The sequence below is a fragment of the Gossypium arboreum genome, chromosome 6, assembly GCF_025698485.1.
Source record: "Gossypium arboreum isolate Shixiya-1 chromosome 6, ASM2569848v2, whole genome shotgun sequence".
Taxonomy (NCBI): Eukaryota; Viridiplantae; Streptophyta; class Magnoliopsida; order Malvales; family Malvaceae; genus Gossypium; species Gossypium arboreum.
Window position 1 is genome coordinate 93,124,325 of NC_069075.1, and position 7,180 is coordinate 93,131,504.

General features: G+C 38.4%; 1 non-coding gene across 1 annotated transcript; it reads right to left on the reverse strand.

Annotated features, from left to right (window-relative positions):
• Positions 1 to 895: 895 nt before the first annotated feature.
• LOC128295033 (small nucleolar RNA R71) lies at positions 896 to 1,002 on the reverse strand. Its single transcript, XR_008285340.1, has one exon. It is a non-coding gene; the product is annotated as a small nucleolar RNA R71 (small nucleolar RNA).
• Positions 1,003 to 7,180: the final 6,178 nt, after the last annotated feature.

Consider the following 7,180-nt stretch of genomic DNA (forward strand, 5'->3'; position numbering starts at 1 on the left):
AAAAGACAGTCATTACTAGTACTTTTAGGTCCTTTGGGTTCGACAATCTGGTCTTGCTAACACTATACTACTGTTCGATAGGTACACTTGCCTACATCACGATAATGGTTAATTTAAGAACGAGTAATTATAAATATTTAAAACCTATCACGAAACCACGCGATCAAGTTTTTGGCGTCGTTGCCGGGGAACTAAAATATTAGGAACACTCAATTTTTATTACTTTAGCCATTTATTTTTCTTGCAATTTAATTTAATTTTATTATTATTATTATTATTTATTAACCTACTCTTTCTTTCTCTTGGCAGGTTTTTATAGTTTATGACTAGAAGAAACCCGTCGGGACCATTACTTTTCGACGAAGAAATCGATCGTACAGTTCGTAGAAACCAAAGAGAAATACGACGTAGCTTAAGATACATGGAGAACGAGTAAGAAGACGATACTCAACCCCCAACCGAAAAGATGGCTGAAAACCAAGGCAATCAGCTACCTCTTGCAATTGCCGTTAATCAAAATCCTGCTCCACGCACTATGTATGATTATGCTAAACCTTTTTTATCAGGGACTAAATCTAGCATAGTTAGACCTGCTGTAGCATCAAATATTTTTGAATTAAAACCTAACACTATTTAGATGATATAGCAATTTTTTTAGTTTGATGGTTTGCAAGATGAAGATCCCAATGCTCACTTAGCAAACTTTCTGGAATTTTGCGATACATTTAAAATCAATGGCGTTTCTGATGATGCCATTCGTCTTTGGTTATTCCCTTTTTCATTGAGTAACAAAGCTAAACAGTGGTTGAACTTGTTACCACGAGGGTCAATTACTACTTGGGAACAAATGATCGAAAAATTTTTACTAAAATATTTTTCACCTGTTAAAATGGCTAAATTACGTAGTGACATCTCTTCTTTTATGCAGATGGATTTAGAAACACTCTACGATGCATGGGAGAGATACAAGGACCTTTTGAGAAGGTGCCCTCACCATGGGTTACTGCCTTGGCTCTAAGTTCAAACATTTCACAATGGTCTGAATCCTTCGACTCGGCAAATGGTTGATGCAGCTACTGGCGGAACCATCAACAATAAAACACTTGAAGAGGCTTATGAATTCATTGAAGAAATGTCACTAAATAATTATCAGTGGCAAGTCATGAGGACTAAGCCAACAAAAATAGCCGGCGTTTATAATGTTGACTCTGTGACAGCCCTAAAGTGACCCTAGTCGGAAAGCGGTTTTGGGACCGCTAAACCGAGTCACCAAATTATTTGAATGTGATATTTATTGTTTAAAATATGTGAATATGAATGCCCGAAAATTTTTAAGCCTCGATTTAGTTAATTGCATGTGAATGGAGTACATAGGACTTATGTGAGAAAAATTAGAAATGTGCTAGGTAAATGTAAAGTGGCTTAATAATGCATGTTATAGAAATGGTGGGTTTGCATGTCAAATTGCCCAATATTTGAGCTAATGGCCGGCCATGCTATGAGTGGAAACATGTCACAAACATGTTATGTAGTGATGTATGTTAGGAGCAATTAAATAATGAGTATGGGTAATAAAGAAATGGAAAAAGGAAAAGAATGGAGAGATGGTTTCTCCCCCTCCCCATTGCCGTGAGTGTATAAAAGAAAACAAAAAAAAAGTGTCCATCTTTCTTCATAGCTCTTGGCGAATGTTCTAAGGAAGGAGAAAAAAACAAGTTGTGTTCTTTGGTTTTCCTTGGCGAATAGAGGAAAGAAAGGAAGGGGAGGAGCTTGAAACAATCGGCTATGGTGATTTGCTAGACTAAGGTATGTTTGATGTTGTCCATGAGATGCATGCATGTTTTAGTTGGTAGCTTGAGTTCTACCTAGCCCATGGTCTAAATCTTGCTAGGTGATGGAAATGACACTCGGCCATGGATGCATCATTCTTGCTTGGTGTTGATGTCATTTACATGCTAAAAATGAAGCTTTGTAATGATGCATGTGAAGGTGGATTGATGACTCTTAAATCTTCTTTTTAGCATTTTTTTGAGTGAGACATTAAGTTCTTTGTTTAACCATGACCAAAATCGAAATGGTATGGTGTTGTGATGCATTCGGCCACGGTAGAAAGTAGAGGAAAAATATGGTTGTTGTTAGATGAAGTAGAGTCTAACAAATGAGCACATATGTGCATTAGTTGCTAGATGGAGAAGAATCGGCTAGCAAGTTGTGTGCTAAGGCCGAATATAATTTTGTATATTAATGGGTAATGCATGTGTTGAATTGATGGAAAGGGAGAGGATGCTTTAAAAGTGTATATATGTGTATTAGCCAAGTTTTGAACTTGAAACAAAATGGTGTTTAATCAATACAAGTGACCATACTTGTAGAATGTATTAAGTGTTGCAATCGGCCTTAGCATGGATGTGTATGTTCGGCCATAGGTAAGCATATTGATGGCTTTATCTTGACTTAGAAAATTTGGCTAAGGGGAATATTAGCAAATATGTTGAATTCGATTCGTGATTTCGTACATATGGGACTTTAATGTCTAATGTATATATGGGCTAATACCTTGAGCTTCTCTTTTGATGTTCGAATGAATTGTATTAAATTGCTTAATGTGATTAAAAATGCGTATGATCATTGTGTATTTGAGCTAAAAGGTGGCCATATGACCTATCAAACTCCTTGTCATATTCGGCCATAAGCTAGCAAAATGAGACTTTAATAAGTTAAATTTGTTTGAATTAGCTCAAGAGCTTAGAGGACCAAAGTTGGATAAGGGAAAGGAAAAAGTGATCGAATAGCTGTTGTAATCGCTCGACCACATCCGAGGTAAGTTTTCGAGTAATGGAACTTAGATTATGATTTGATTAGATCATGTTTTAAGCAAATCAAATTTATGCTCTTTGTGTGTGGCTATTGAGCCGAAATTGCAAGTGTGATAAGTGCCTTGTGTTTGAGTTTTGCTAATGAAAATGAAATACGAATGTGTCATGATTTAGTGATAAATGTGCATGGTTATTCGAATGATGTCCGAGCTAAGTCCCGAAGGCTTTGTGCTAAGTGACTATACCCGGACTAAGATCCGAAGGCATTCGTGCGAGTTACTAAATTCGGACTAAGATCCGAAGGCATTTGTGCGAGTTACTAAATCCGAGTTAAGTCCCGAAGGCATCTGTGCGAGTTACTATAACCGGGCAATGTCCCGAAGGCATTTGAACGAGTAGCTATATCCGATTAAACTCCGAAGGTACGTGATTCGGGAATGAATGAACTTGCTGTAAAAATTTCAGTTAATACGATTGTGAAATCCCAACAATAAGGTACGTTTCGTATGTGCTTTGAATTAGTTGAGCCCTTACAAATAAGTATTCGCTCAGTTGATAAATGAGTTACCGGCCTTTGGCTAAGTTGATCTTTGTGTATGAATATAAGGGTTGGTAATGTGAAGTAAGTATGATATTAAGAATTTGTGCATATGAAATTATCTGTTTAGCTACATGAATGCTATACTTTGGTTGTGTTTAAATTCATGGCTCAAACTTACTAAGCATTAAATGCTTACTCCGTTTTCTTTGATTTTCTATTTTATAGATTTTGGTTCTTCAGCTATCGGACTCGGGATTTTGAAGTCGAAGTCACCCACACTATCAAAGCTCCTTCTTGGTATACTATTTTGGTTGAACTTTGAAATGGCATGTATAGGACTACCCTTTTTGGTTGTTGGTCATGTACCCCTTTCGGTTTTGTGTAAATTTGGATAGCCATGCGAGAATAGCTTAAGTATACTTTGGGCATGGTATTATAATCATTTGTATGTTGTTCATTAGGAGGTATGGAAATGTTTGGAAATGATTAGCCATTGGGATGGTTAATCATGATCATATTTTGTGCTATATATGTAAAAGGGCTAGTTGATCCATGGAGGATCATGAGATAGGTAAAGTTTACCTTAAAAAAATTGATGCCGGCAGCAGCAGTGATGTGAATGTGAAAAATCTCTAAAAATAGTAGGAATGGAATTAAATAGCAAATAAATTATGTAAACGAACCTTGACGAGTCTATTTTCATAGGAAAGTAACGAAATGATCATATGGACAGTATGTTAAGAGATATTTAAGTCTTCGTGAGACAGGGCCAGAATGGTTTCTAGAGTCCCTGTTCCGACTTTGGAAATTCATTATAAATTAACCAAAGACATTTAGAAGTCATGCCATATATGTATAGATTCCTTTTTGAGTCTAGTTTCTATAGAAACAAACGACATCAGTATTGAAGTCCTGTACAGGGAGATATCCGAATCGTAATGCATGAAGGTCAGTGTAGTTGCACCCTGTAACAGGGGAGACTTTAACTAATAAACTGTACTAATTGGCCCGACCAAAAATCCTAGAAAAAAATCTGTAGATGGGTATATGAGTCTAGTTTCAGGAAAAAATTTACGAAACTGATTTTTGAATTTTGGAACTTAAGATATGATTTTTAAAGTGACAGTGACACAGTTAGCCAACTGCCTGGAAATATTTAAAATGGACTGTGAAAGCAAGTGATTTAAGTCTGCAAACCCCTCGTGTCCGACTCCGGCAACGGTCTCGGGTACGGGGTGTTACAGACTCAGTTACTATGTTGTCAAATCAGGTAGAACTTCTCAATAAAAAGATTGATGGTTTTCTTAGTTCTACGCAGGTACATCCAGTAATGAGGTGTGACTCAAGTGCAGGAGGTGTGCATACAGAATACCAATCCTTCAATCCTACAACCGACGAGGAACAAGTGAACTATATGGGTAACAATAACTTTAGATCCCAAAATAACCTATACAATAATACTTACAATGCAGGTTGGAGGAACTATCCCAATTTCTCCTAGGGTGGTCAAGGGAATCAAAAGCCACAAAATCCTCAATAGCCACCTTATCAACAGGAGAAGAAACCGAACCTTGAGGAGATGCTCTCAAAATTCATATCAGTATCAGAAACCTGTTTCCATAATACCAAGACAGCACTAAAAAATCAACAAGAATTGATCCAAGGACTCAAAACTCAGATAGGCCAGCTATCCAAACTAATCTCCAAATGAACACAAGGTAGCTTACCAAGTAATACCGAATCTAACCCAAGGGAACATCTCAACGTAATTGGTACCCAAGATAAGGAAGGATTCATTACGCCTGAGCCAGAATTGATGCAAGAAACTGTTGTGAGCAAAGGTAAAAGTGAGGTAAGTCATAACAAAACGATGAATGAAGAATATAAACCTCGTGTCCCATATCCTAATGCTACAAGGAAAGACCACTCAGACGAACAATTTTGTAAATTCCTTAAAATTTTGAAAAAATTACATATTAACTTACCATTTATTGAAGCTTTGTCGCAGATGCTGAATGCAATGAGATTTTTAAAAGAGCTTTTAGTAAATAAGTGGAAGTTGGACGAAGTGTTGTACGTGGAGCTAAACGCAGTCTGCTCAGATATTCTACAGGATAAGCTACCCCACAAATTGAAAGATCTAGGGAGTTTTACAATCCCTTGCTTAATCGGTAGTTTAGATATAAGTCATGCATTAGCTGATTTAGGGGCCAGTATTAACGTCATGCCTTACAAAATGTTTAAGCAACTAGGTCTTGGGAAACCTAAACAAACTAGGATGAGCATTCAATTGGCAGATAAAACTATAAGATTTCCTAAGGCTATTATTGAAGATGTACTAGTGAAAGTAGATAAGTTCATATTTCCCGTTGATTTCGTTGTTCTAGACATAGAGGAGGATACTAACACCTCTTTGTCTTTAGGGAGGCCCTTTTTAGTAACTGCTAAAACAGTTATTGATGTTGGCACAGGTGAGCTCACACTTCGCGTAGGAGATGAAACACTCACCCTTCAAGCTCGCAATTCTGACAACACATCAGAAATTGAAGGTGATCGTCTAAACCATTCTATTAAAATTGATCACATGATACAACCCACTTTGCAGGAAATAAGTCTGAAGGAGATACATGAGCCACTCTCAAACAATAGTAAAGGATCTATTCTAAAGAACGAAGGTTGCGGATAGAGGAGCTAGAAGAATGGCGAGCACATAAACCGACAACACACGATAAATCGAAACTACTCCGAAACGAGCCTGATACCTCTCCAAATCAACTTAAGGTTGGTGATAAAGTCTTACTAGATGCCGCAGATCCCCACACTGTCACTATCACACCGAATGAGGAAATCCCTCTTACGGTACTCAGTATTTTTCCATTTGGTACGGTGGAGGTGAGTCATCCTAGGTTCGACACTTTTAAGGTAAACAACACCCATTTAAAACCTTATTTTAATGAGACTGATAGCAGGAATGAGGAGTATAAACTCCTCGAACCACCATGACCATACAAAGGAGAGGTAAGTCGAGCTTAGACTATAAATAAGCGCTTCTCGGGAGGCAACCGGAGCACTAACATTATTAATTTCTTTAAATTTTGGTTTTTTACTCCTAACCTACTAATAGAGATCCTGAATACAGGTGTTCCCATAGAGACACGGCCAAGAACATGGGCGTACTTAAGGCCGTGTGAAAATAGGGCAAAAGATTTCCCCAACATGGGCTACGATAAAAAACCACGGTCGTGCCACATAGCCGTGGTCGAGCCTGCCAAAACAACACGGGCGTGTGACACGCCCGTGTGGAAGACCCATGGTTGAAACTGAGAAACTAGCACGGGCGTGCAACACGCCCGTGTCTAACATCCGTGGTCGAACCTATTAAATTAACATGGGCATGGAGCTTGAACACACGAGCGTGGGAGAAGCGAATGAAGCTAGACACGACCGTGAAACACGACCGTATGAACCCACACGCCCGAGGAACACGGGCGTGTACTAGATGTCAGACGGGCCCAAATTTGAAATTCGTAAATCACACGGGCTGAATTGGGGAACACGGGCATGTGCCATGGCCGTGTGCCTCAAAATCTATAAATACCCTACACTATTCACTTTCTTCCCCATTCAAAAACCCTAACCCTAGCCGTTGCAACTCCATACGGCCCCTTGTCACGCCCGTGCGCCGCCTTCAACTTCGTTTTTGACGCCCAAACTCTCTCCCTTAGCGTTTGTTTACTCTCTTCACTTCTATTCTACTGAGTACTAATGCTTATTATTACAATAATTTCCATTTCTTTTGAACTATCTTCCATTTTTGTTCATT